This window comes from Dipodomys ordii, unplaced genomic scaffold (assembly GCF_000151885.1).
Source record: "Dipodomys ordii isolate 6190 unplaced genomic scaffold, Dord_2.0 Scaffold9, whole genome shotgun sequence".
In the NCBI taxonomy this organism is placed as follows: Eukaryota; Metazoa; Chordata; class Mammalia; order Rodentia; family Heteromyidae; genus Dipodomys; species Dipodomys ordii.
This window is the reverse complement of record NW_012267225.1, coordinates 24,144,119-24,157,109: the sequence shown is the minus strand read 5'-3', so window position 1 is coordinate 24,157,109 and position 12,991 is coordinate 24,144,119.

Here is a 12,991-nt window from a genome sequence, read left to right as displayed (position 1 = left end):
CTTATTCCTCATTGTGTACATACTTTATCCAGAAACTTATTACTCAGTGCACAACATCTTAGGCTTAACGTCTTTAATAGTAGTATTATTTCTTTATGCCTATATAACTTCAAAGTATTCCAATTTTAAGAATTTTTATTTTTTATTTTTTTCATTTTTCCTTTTTATCTTTTCCTTCCTCTCATCCAATCCTTTTCTTCTCTCAATATTATTTCTTTATACTTGCATAATTTTAAGTGTTTCATTTTTTAAATTTAAATTTTTGTTTTTCCATTTTTTAAAATTTCTCTCCTATCATTCTGTCCTATCCATTTCCTTCTCTGAGATTAGGACTTCGTTAAATTCGCTCTCCTTTTTTCTCTCCACATCACTCTAATCCTATTTTTCCCTACCATTCTCCCTAAGCCTGATAATCTCTGGTTTGCTGAATCCCTCTTGGATGTCCTTAGCCCATTAATCCATAGTTGTTTGGTTTTTGAATAGATTGTATCTGTTGAACTAGATTGTATCTGCAGCCATTTTGACTGTGCAACTACAGGACTCTGGTTGATGCTTGCCTTAATATAGTGTTCTAGCACAAAAGTGGTGTTACTTTCATACCAATGGGCAGAACAAGCTGGAGAAACACAAGAAAAATGACAAGTCCAGGTATCTCAGCTCCCACTCAGGATAATCAGGTGACAGACAGTTAATGAATAATACAGAGGAGAGTTCCCAAAAAGCTCTACAAACACTACTGGTAAACATGGTGAATGAAAAGATTGAAAACCTGGAAAAGACTTAGTGTGAGAGTGATAGGGAGTGAGACGAGGAAAACCAAAGATTAAGATAAGAACTCCATTTTTTAATTTGATTTTGGTATAATTTGTGGAGGGGAAGGGCAAAAACAAACCATTTTAATAGGGATACAGGTGGATCCATTGCAGCAATGAGATATACAAACTGTTATGTTGAAAAAACAAACTTTAGAACTTTGGCTAGGTTGGGGGTGGGGGGAGATGGGCAGGGATGGGAAGGGGAAACAAAGGAGGAGGCAACAATGTTTGATAAAAAAAAGTACTCATTACATTGCCCATGTAATTGTAACCCCTCTATATGGTATTTTCACAATATAAAATAAAAAAATAAATAAACCATCAGTGACAAAAAAAAAGATAAGAACTTCACAAGCATGTTGAGGCTAACCAAAAATTACTACAAGAATCTCGTGAGCATGACGAAGGTACTCAAAGACTAATAGAGGAATTGCGTGAGCAGGCTGAGAACACTCAAAGACAAAGACAAGAATGGCACGAGTGGGCTGAGAACAAATCAAGACACATGAATTGCATGAGCAGTCTAAGAACAGTCAAAGAGAAATACAGGAATTGCGTGAGCATGAGGAAGCTAATCAAAGAGTAATACAGGAATTGCATGAGCGGGATGAGAATAGAAAAAGATCAATAGAGGCATTCATGGAATCCATAAACAGACAGCTGAAGGAATCCAGGGAGACCACAAAAGGAATGCTGAATGGAGCCCATCAGAAGGAAAAGTAGTACAAGGAAACCATAATTAATCAACCAAGTGATTTGAGAGTAAACACTGGACACCAAATTAAGGAAGTAAAGAAGTCCATACATGAAGTAAAATGAAGCTACACAAAGAATTTGAAGCCATCAAAGCCGAGCAATTAGAAGTAAAGGAAATAAAAAAAAAAAACAAAGTAGAAAGACTTTACAGTAGGTTAGACTGCAGAAGATCAAATCTCTTGAAGACAGCCTAGATATTATAGGAAAGAACTTACAACTATCCAAGATAAATCCGACAGATATGATAGATCTATTCAACATTTGGAAGACTAATCTGAGGATAATGGGTGTCAAACAACACCCATTAACAGTCTAGGAAATTTAATAGTATCCTAGTAGAGACCTACCAAAATATGCAAAAAGATAGGTCTATTCAAGAAGCTTTTAGAACCCCAAATAGACCAGACCAGAACAGGATGTCCCACTATCACATTATAATCCACACAGGATCAATTCAGGCCAAGGAAAGGATCCTTAAAGCTGTCAAGAAAAGATCAATCACCTATTAAGGGAAACCAATTAGAATAACCTCATTTCTCAGCAGAGACAATTAAAGAAAGAAGAGCCTGGAATGATGTATGCCATGCACTAAAGACAAACAACTATGAAGCAAGAATTCTGTACCCAACTAAACTCTCCTTTATAACTGAAGGTCAAATAAAAACTTTCCATAGCAAAGAAAAACTGAAACAATATATCTCCAGCAAACAAGCCCTACAAAAGATACTTAAAAATATCCTACCCATATAAAACCAAGAAGACCACAATAAAGACCAAGAAATCAGAAACCCCACTCAAACTGAGAATCCAAGAACCATAGGAAGAACTCAGCTGTTGCAGCTGCCAAGAAGGTGGATAACATGGCAGGAACTACCAAACACCTCTCAGTCCTAACTCTCAACATTAATGGGCTAAAGTCTCCAATTAAACGCCATAGACTGTCTAGCTGGATTAAAAAGCAAGATCCTTCTATCTGCTGCCTTCATGAGTCACAGCTTGCCCATAAAAACAAACACATTTTCAATGTGAAAGGCTGGAACAAAATCTACCAAGCCAACAGCCCCCATAAACAGGCCAGAGTTGCAATCCTAATAACAGATAAGATAGACTTCAAATTAAAATTAGTGAGAAGAGATAAAGAAGATTGCTACATACTAATTAAGGGATTTCTCCTTCAGGAGGATATTACAATTCTAAATATCTATTCAGCAAACAACAGAACACCCAAATTCATCCAAGAAACACTACTTTCTCTCAAATCTCACATAGATCCAAAGACATTAATTGTTGGGGACTTTAACACACCACTATCCCCACTAGATAGATCAACTTAGCAAAAACTCAACAGAGAAACTGCATATCTAAACAACTGCATAGATCAACTAGATTTAGCAGACATCTACTGAATATTTCACCCAGCAGTCTCAGAATGCATGTTCTTCTCAGCAGCACATGGAACATTTTCTAAAATAGACCACATTTTAGGTCACAAAGCAAACTTGTCTAAATTCAGAAACATTGAAGTTATGCCCTGTGTTCTCTCACACCACAGGAGAATAAAATTAGAAGTCAACACCTAAAGCCACCAAAGTAAACCCTGTAACACATGGAGGCTGAGCAACACACTGTTGAATCACCAGTGGGTCATGGAAGAGATTAGAAAGGAAATTCCAATGTTCATGATATTCAACAAAAATGAACACACAAATTACCAGCTCCTCTGGGACACAGCAAAGGCAGTATTCAGAGGCAAGTTTATAGCTCTGAGTTCCTATATCAACAAATTGGAGAAATCTGAAACAAGCAATTTAATGAGACATCTGAACCTCCTTGAAAAAGAGCAGCAAGATAAACCCCAATCCAGTAGACAGAAAGAAATAATTAAAATTAAATCAGAATTAAATGAATTAGAATAAAAACACACCACAGAAAGAATCAACAAAACAGAGTTGGTTCTTCAATAAACAAAATTGACAGACCGTAAGCAAATATTATCAGAAAAAGAAGAGCATACACTCACATAAACAACTCAGAGATGAGAATGGAAACATCACCACAGACACAACCAAGATCCAGAACATTACAAGGGAATACTTCTCAAATATATATGCTAATAAATTTGAGAACCTGGAAGAAATGGATGATTTCATAGCAAATATCGACATGCCGAAACTAAACCAACATGAGTTAAAGCAGTTTAATAGGCCCATATCAAGCATTGAAATAGAAACAGCAATAAGAGACCTCCATCTAAAAAAAGGCCAGGACCAGATGGATTTACAGAGGAATTCGACATGGCCTTCAAAGCAGAACTCACATGAATACTCCTTCAACTCTTCAATGAAATTGAAAGAGAATGTTCACTACTGAACTCTTTCTATGAAGCCATCATAATCCTCATCCCAAAACCAGGCAAGGACTCAAGAAAAAAAGAGAACTATAGACCCATTTCTTTGAGGAACATCGATGCAAAACTTCTCAACAAAATTTTGGACAATTAACTTCAACAATTCATCCAAAAAATCATACACCACGACCAAACAGGATTCATTTCAGGGATGCAAAGCTGGTTCAATATATGCAAATCAATATAATTCATCACAGCAACAAGAGCAAGGATAAGAACCACATGGTTATCTCAATAGATGCAGAAAAAGCATTTGACAAGATCCAACACCCCTTTATGATGAAGGTTCTGGAAAAAATTAGGAATCCATGGAACATTCTTCAATAAAATAAAGGCTGTATATGACAAACCTACAGCCAGCATTGTACTTAATGGTGAAAAACTAAAGCCATTTCCTCCTAACTCAGGAATGAGACAAGGATGTCCACTCTCTCCACTTCTCTTCAATCTAGTATTAGAATGCCTAGCTACAGCAATAAGACAAGATGCAAACAAAAGGGGATCCAAATAAGAAAAGATGAAGTAAAACTCTCCCTCTTTGCAGATCTTGTATTTAAAGAATCCCCTGGACTCGACTCCCAAATTACTCAAGCTGATTTGAAGCTTTGGCAAAGTACCAGGGTATAAAATTAACCCCCAAAAATCAATGGCTTTTCTGTATGTCAACAACGAGAACAGCACAGTTGAATTCAGGGAAGCAACTCTATTCGTAATAGCCCCACAAAAAATAAAATACCTAGGAATTAACTTAACCAAAGGAAGGACCTCTATGATGACAACTTTAAAAACCTGAGAAAGGAACTCAAAAAAGAACTTAGAAAGTGGAAAAATCTCCCACGCTTCTGGATTGGAAGGATCAACATCATGAAAATTGCAATACTTCCCAAGGCTATCAACAAATTCAATGTTATACCTATTAATATTCCAACCTCATTCTTCAAGGAAATAGAAGATGCAATCCAAAAATTCATATGGAACAATAAAAGACCTTGAATAGCAAAAATGATCCTTAACAGAAAGAATAGTACTGGAGGAATATCAATACCAAATTTCAAACTCTACTAGAAAGCCATAGTAATTAAAACAGCTTGGCACAAGAACATGATTCAGGACCAGTGGAATAGATTTGAAAACCCAGAAATGAACCCACAGACCTATATATATAAGGGAGCTTAAAAAATATAATGGAAGAAAGATAGCCTCTTCAGTAAATGGTGCTGGCAAAACTGGTTAAAAACCTGTAGAAACTAAAACTAGATTCCCATATATCACCTTGCACCAGAATCAACTCCAAATGGATCAAAGATCTCGAAGTCAAAGTAGACACCTGAAACCATTGCAGGAAGAAAACACTGGAGAAACCCTAGGGTTCCTTGGCACAAGCCGAAATTTTCTTAATAGAGATCCAGAAACACAAAAAGGTTGGAAAAATGGGATTACATGATGCTGCAGAGCTTCTGCATGGCAAAGGACATAGTTGGCAAGATCAATAGAAAGCCCACGGATTGGGAGAAGATCTTCACTAGCCATACAACAGACAAGGGTCTCATATTTAAAATATACCTGGAACTCAAAAACTTAAATCCCCCAAAACAAATCATCAAAGAAATAACTGTGGGCTAAAGACTTACAGAGAAACTTCCATGAAGAGGAAATAAAAATGACCAATAGACACATGAAGAAATGTTCAACCTCTCTAGCCATAAAAGAAATGCAAATCAAAAAACCACCTCACCCCAGTTAGAATGGCTATAATCAAGAACTCTAATAACAAGAGATGCTGGAGGGCATGTGGACAGAAGGGAACCCTACTGCTTTGTTAGTGGGAGTGTAAACTTGTTCAACTATTTTGGAAAGCAGTATGGAGTTTCCTCAAAAGACTACACATAGAGCTCCCCTATGACCCAGCAATCCCACTTTTGGGCATTTACCTGAATGATCACAAACAAGAACATAATAAGCTATGAGCATAGCTATGTTTATTGCAGCATTATTTACCATAGCTAAGATATGGAACCACCCCAGATGCCCCTCAGTACATGAATTGATCAAGAAAATATTGTATATATACACAATGGAATTCTATGCCTCCAGCAGAAAGAATGGCATTGTCCCATTTGTTAGGAAATGGAAAGACAGGAAAAAAAAGCACAAAGAAACATAGGTTCCATGGTTTCCTTTATTCGCAATAACTAGTCTATATCTGAGGCAAGTAGAAAAGGTCAGATAAGATGATGCTAAGTGAAATGAACCCCAAGATAAGGATACAAGTGGTTTTTCCTTTCTTGCTATTATTTCTAACATATTTATAACTTACCACATTGTTTTTGTTGCTTTGTATGTCCCTCCCACACTGTAAAACCACTGTTTTCACTGTATTTGATGTTGGTATAATTTGGAAGCAGATAGGAGAAAACAAATTGTTTAAATAGGGATACAGGTGGACCCATTTCAACAATGAAATGTACAAGACGCTTTGTCAAAAAATGAACTTTACAATTTAGGCTCAGGGGGAGGTAGAAGTGAGGGGGGAAGGAGGAAGGGGGAATGTAATTGTGGAGGTGGAAGGGAAGGGAAGGTAGGGGAAAAACAAAGGAGGAGGCAACAATGCTTGTTAAGAAATGTACTCATTACCTTGCTCATATGATTGTAAGCCCTTTGTACAGTATTTTCACCAAAAAAAAACACATTATAAAAAGAAAAAAAAGGTATATTAGGGCTGGGAAGGTGGCTCAGTGGTAGAGTACTTGCCTTTCATGCATGAGGCCCTGGGTTTGATTCCTCAGCACCACATAAACGGAAAAAGCCAGAAGTGGCGCTGTCACTCAAGTGGTAGAGCACTAGCCTTGAGCTGAAGAGCTGAGGGACAGCATCCAGTCCCAGAGTTCAGGCCCCATGACCGACAATAAATAAATAAATAAATGTATATTATCATTTTTTTCTAATGGATGAGTAAAATTCCATTGTGTACCTATACTACATATTCTTGATCCATTTATCTATTGAGGGGCATCTGGGCTGATTCCATACCTTTGCTATTCAAACATTTAGTAAGGGCTGTTATTTTACCATAGGCATAGGGACTAAAGTTTAGACGCCTTTATGTTGTATTAGTATGGAAATACCTCTAGATGCCCAACCCAGAAATTTACGAAAAATACACAATAAAACAACAAAACCTAGCAAGTGAGAAATTGTCAATACTGTTTGTGAATAGACATACAGAAACTCACGAATGCACACCTAATGGTTATAATTTATCAGAAAAAAGAAATTTTTTGGGGGTTCGGTCATGGGGCCTGAACTCTGGGTCTGGGTGCTGTCACTCAGCTCTTCAGCTCAAGGCTAGCGCTCTACTACTTGAGCCACAGTGCCACTTCCAGCTTTTTTCTTTTTGCCTATGTGGTGCTGAGGAATAGAACCCAGGGCCTCATGCATGCAAGGCAAGCATTCTACCACTGAGCTACCTTCCCAGCAAAAAAAAAATTATTACTGGTACTAGTATCTGTCTAGAACAATCTTTTCTATCAGATAGTAGATTGTGAACCTTAAATTTGGAGTTGGTGGTTGAAAAATCTAATTGGGAGGGAATAAAGAGCTCTGTTTTTGTCATTTGAATTATTTATTTCTGAAGAATGCCTAATTACAACTTCCAAAAGATCTCTCAGTATCAAAATTTGTCATTCTAATAAAGATAAATTTAGACAAAAATTGGCCTCATCACAATATCACAACATCACTACATATCTGTTAGGGTGGTCTCCTGTCTTGATTGCTCATCAACAAATCATACAATAAAGCTGCACTGGGCTTAGGAAAGACTATACTATAAACTGCTAGCATAAATACTATTTCACTCCAATCCAATCAATTTTCAAATATTCACAACCGCCCCATTTGTTAGGAGATGTAAAGACTTGGAAAAAAATCATATTAAGTGAAGCAAGCCAGACCCAAATAAATTTAAATCCCATGGTATACATATAGGATAACCTTATCAGATGAGCTGTAAAGCTCAAAAGTGATGTACATAAGATGATGCTAAGTGAAATAAACCCAAAAATATGGACACAAGAGGTCTGTCTTTGTTGTTATTGTTTTAAATGTACTATGTGATTCTTTTTGTTTCCTTTGTATGTTCTTCACCTTATGGTATATTCCCTGTTGTCACCTTTCTTGATGTTGGTACACTGCATCTTGTATATACATTTGTCTAATCTGGGGAGGGGAAGGCAAATAACAAAATGCTGAAACAAGGACAGAGGATGACCCATTGCAACAAGGATACCCACAGGAAAGTATATTGGAAACGAACTTTACCACTTCGGGGGTGGGGGGAGTGAGGAGGAGTGAGGGTGGTAAGACAGGGAAGGGATAGTGGGACAATGGCAAGGAAGGGAAGGGTTAGCAATGATGAACAAGTAATGTACTCATTGCCTTACTCGAGTAACTGTAACCCCTCTGTACAGCATCTTTACAATAAAATGAAATTTACAAAAAATATTCGCAATCTTCGTTTGGTTAAGATTCCTCAGAAATGATAGAAGTATGACAGACTACTAGAGCTGGCATTTTCAGTCATTAAGTGAGGAAGTGCATATCTTCAAATCATTGATCTACTGCACCAGAGAGGTGAGAAGTATCAAGGAAATCATTGTAAACACCCTTGGCATTTGTTCATTTCTCTCATGTGGTTTAAGAAAAATGGTGAGAACTTTATAAAATAAAACCTGTTATTCTAAAATGGAGAGATTAGGGGCTTATAGGGAATTAATGTGCCTTATTTAGGGAAAGGATAATGATGTAATCATACTCAAATTATTAGAAAATTGTTAAATTGGTTATGTTTGTTTAATTATAAGTACTAAAAGAATAAAAGCTGAATTAAAAGTATTTCAGCAGATATAAAGAGGAATAGATTCTTTAGAAATTGCTAAATATACATGCAATGTGAATTTATTTGAATTTAGCAACTTCTGACAGAATTAATAAAATGATAAGATTTTAAAGATAATTATGGACTTTTGTGCCAGAAAGAGAGGAAAAAGCCAAAGAAAAAATGGTAGTATTGCAAATAACAAAATAGTGGAACAGAATCCAATTCTACTTCTCTATAGTAACTATATACCATCTACAATACTATCAAAAGTATGAATACAAAGAATATACAACAAAAGATGTGAATTGTATTGTGAAAATATAAAACATTATTAAAAATTAAATAAATTGAGGTTGTATTCCTAGATATAAGAATAACTTATTAGAATGACAAAAATTCTTTTTAAATGTATCGGTATATTCAATAGTAACTTTCTGGATTTTATTGTGGGACCTGACATAGTTAATATTTCAATCAACATGAAAGATTAGTAAGCAGAACACTTGGAGAAAATTAACATGAAATTTACTTTCAAGGTATCTGTACATATTATTAGTTCTATTCATTTATTCATTATGGAATTGAAGTTGAGGTAGAAAATAAGTCATCAGTAAATAACAAAGAAGAAATATACTGATGCACCTACTTAGAGAACTTTGATGTATTACAAAAGGGCATTGCCAATCAATGAAGTTGGTCTTTCCAATAAGTAGTACTCAGCAATTGACCAGCATTTAGAACAATAGAATATTGGTCTCATATTTTACCACACATAAAATAATCCATTACAGGGAGATTGGAACCTAATGATGGAAGGAAAATTATAAATTATTTAAAAGATATTATAAAATTGCTTACTTAAGAACTTAAGGTCAGAAATGATTTCCTGAACTGTTCCTATATGATAATAGTAAAGGAAAACATTGATAATTTTCTGCAAGATATAAAATTGTGCAAAACAAATCTACAGAAGGAAGATGACATTTGAAATAAAGGATTAGAATCAATACACAATACACTTTTAACTAAAATCACATACAAAATTAAAATCGAAAGACTTTTTACCGATGTGGATTTGCAAATAGCTTTATGAGTGTATGAAGAAAGAATCAATATTTTTCTTTATCAGGAAATAGAAATTCAAATCACAGTGAGATATGCTTCATTGTCATGGAGCTAAAGTGGAAGTATCTGGCCATATTATGTATCACTGAGAAAGTGGAGTAATCTTAAATTCACATGTCCTGAAAACAGATGGTGATACATTTTTTTAAAATAACCTATGTCCATATAAAATTAAACGTTTGTACATCCCGAAAATTATAATCCAAGATCTATCTCCCAGAGACACAGTCACAGGCACACTAGAACACAAATGTATAGAACACAGGTTTTGTTTTTGCTTTCGTGTTTTTTTAGCACTAGGTTGTATCAGCCCCAGTGTTCCACAGAGACAGAATCAGGAAGTTCTCTCGGTACACCTATCCATCTGTCTCATCTTCCTGAATACTAGTATTATAGATATTCAGTACCAAGCCTAGCTAGATATCTTGTTACTTCTCTGTATTAACATTCCTAATTTCTTCCATAGGGCTCTTATACATCTTTAGGATAATGCTTCAATGATAGATAGATTCAACTGGTATTGTTATTGTCATATTTTCTCTATAATAAAATATACATAATAAAATATACATAAAATACATAAATATACATAAAATGCAGGTAAGGTTTAACTAGCATTCAGGAAGATGAGACAGGAAGATTATGAGTTCAATATTAGCTGGGGCTGCATAGTGACACTGTAAAGGAAGAAAGAGGAAAGAAGGAAGGAAGAAGGAAGGAAGGAAGGAAGGAAGGAAAGTACAGAGAGATGGGGGAAAGAGAGAAAGAAGAGAGACAAAATAAGAATGAAAAGAAAATCTTAACCAGCATAGAACTATTCCAGGTGCCTGGATTTGTAGTACTCATCAGACAAAAGATTTATTTATCCCACACTTAATCTTTAAATTCATAGTAATTCTAACCCCAACCACACTAGTGGTAGAACTATTAGAGGATATTACTAAGACAAGTATTGAATTATGATACATTCACACTTCATGGATGAACTCATACACATAATTTTGAATTAACATCATATTTTGAAAACAATGGGCACCCCAAATAAACTGAAAAGTATGCATACTCTGAAAATCTACTTCTTAACACCCATCAGTAAGAGACACAAACACATGTTGAAGACACAAATACATGAAAGTCTGCAACATCCTGTGTATACCTAATTGGGTTGTATGAGTCAGGAATCCCCAAAGAAACAGAACCAGCAAGATTTGTCGGTACAAGTCGTTATGTCGAAAAAATGAACTTTACAACTTTGGCTGGGGGGAGAGGGGGGCGTGGGAGGAGGGGGAGATGGGAAGGGATGGGAACAGGAAACAAAGGAGGAGGCAACAATGCTTGATAAGAAATGTACTCATTGCTTTGTCCAAAATAATTATCAAAAAGTCATGTATCTTCCACATGAAAGTAAGTCTAAGAAAATTACTTTGCTGACTTTGGGAAATGCAAATAAGTATGTACAAGAATTTCAATAAATATAAAATCAAATTCATATGTAGAAAAAATCTATCAATCAGTTTGGCTATTAGTAGATTATTAATAATAGAAAGGCTGACAGATTTTATTTTAAAAATATTGCAAGAAAGCCAAAAACATTTTGAAAAAGAACAAAATATTTCTGAGTACAGAAAATGTATCCTTAAGGACCTACTTTTGTTACTTTTCAAATGAAGTCAGATATTTAATTATTAATTAGAAAGAAAATGTTTCCATATTCTTTCTTTCAAAGACACCAACAGCAGAAAAATATCAAATTTCCCTTTTCATCCTCATAATCATTCTTTCATTTTTGGCAAGTTATTTCTGAAGTTTTATTTCTTTTTTCTTTTTCTTTTTTCTTTTTTGGCAGTGGGGCTTGAACTCTGTGCCTGGCACTGTCCCTGAGCTCTTTAGCTCAAGGCTAGTGCTCTACCATTTGAGCCACAGTGCCACTTCTGTTTTTCTAAGTGGTTTATTGCAGATAAGAGTCTCATGGACTTTCCTGCCCAGGCTGGATTTGAACCACGATCCTCAGATCTCAGCCTGCTAAGTAACTAGGGTTACATGAGCCAATGGCACCTGGCTTATTTCTTATTTTGTTACCATTATTGGTGTTGTAAAATCCTTCCTTCCTTCCTTCCTTCCTTCCTTCCTTCCTTCCTTCCTTCCTTCCTTCCTTCCTTCCTTCCTTCCTTTCCTTCCTTTCTTCCTCCCTCCCTCCCTCCCTTCCTTCCTTCGTAGCTTCCTTCCTTCTTGGTATGAGCTACCAATGCATGAGCTACCAGTACCTGGCAAGACATTACTTTCTTGATGAAAATGATTATCATTTTCCTACCAATGGAAATTGTTCCTTATTTCCCTTCATCTTCAGTTTTCCAAAAATTTATATCCTTTGATTGTTCCTGTGAAAGTGGATTATGGCAGAAAGACTGTAAAAAAAGTGAAAACTGAGCGAAGAGTAGGGGACTATAAATCAGAACTAGAATAAATATTTGTGTTGATTGTGAGATGAAAATATTACTCTTGATTTAATCCTAGAAATTCTTCAGATGTACAGGAGAGAAAGGAAGAAGAATCAGTCAGAATAAGAGATATGAGATATTCTAACCAACCATTGGTAGGATTACAGAGGGAAGGGACCATCTGCCAAGGAATACTTGAGATTGGAAATATTCGAGACTAGAAAAAGTAGGAAAATAGACTTTACTTGAAATTCATTCATTATTAACTCAAATTCCTCTTGTCTATTACAGAGCTAATTCTTCAGTTCTGACACTAAATGAATGTTCAGCCATTTTTGGACTTTGGCACCAACCAAGATTAGTGTGGATCCCACAGATCCAGGACTTAATTTCACCAGATATTCTCCATTGCTGAGGTCAGTTTCAAATGAAGTGCTTAGGCTACTCACATTTAACTGGCTAACCACAAATTCAGGGAATCTCATGTTCTCACTCCTCAAGTTCACTAATCACTGGAAAGACTCATAAAATTCAGCTAAGCACTTGATTTAGAATCACTGCTTCATAATAA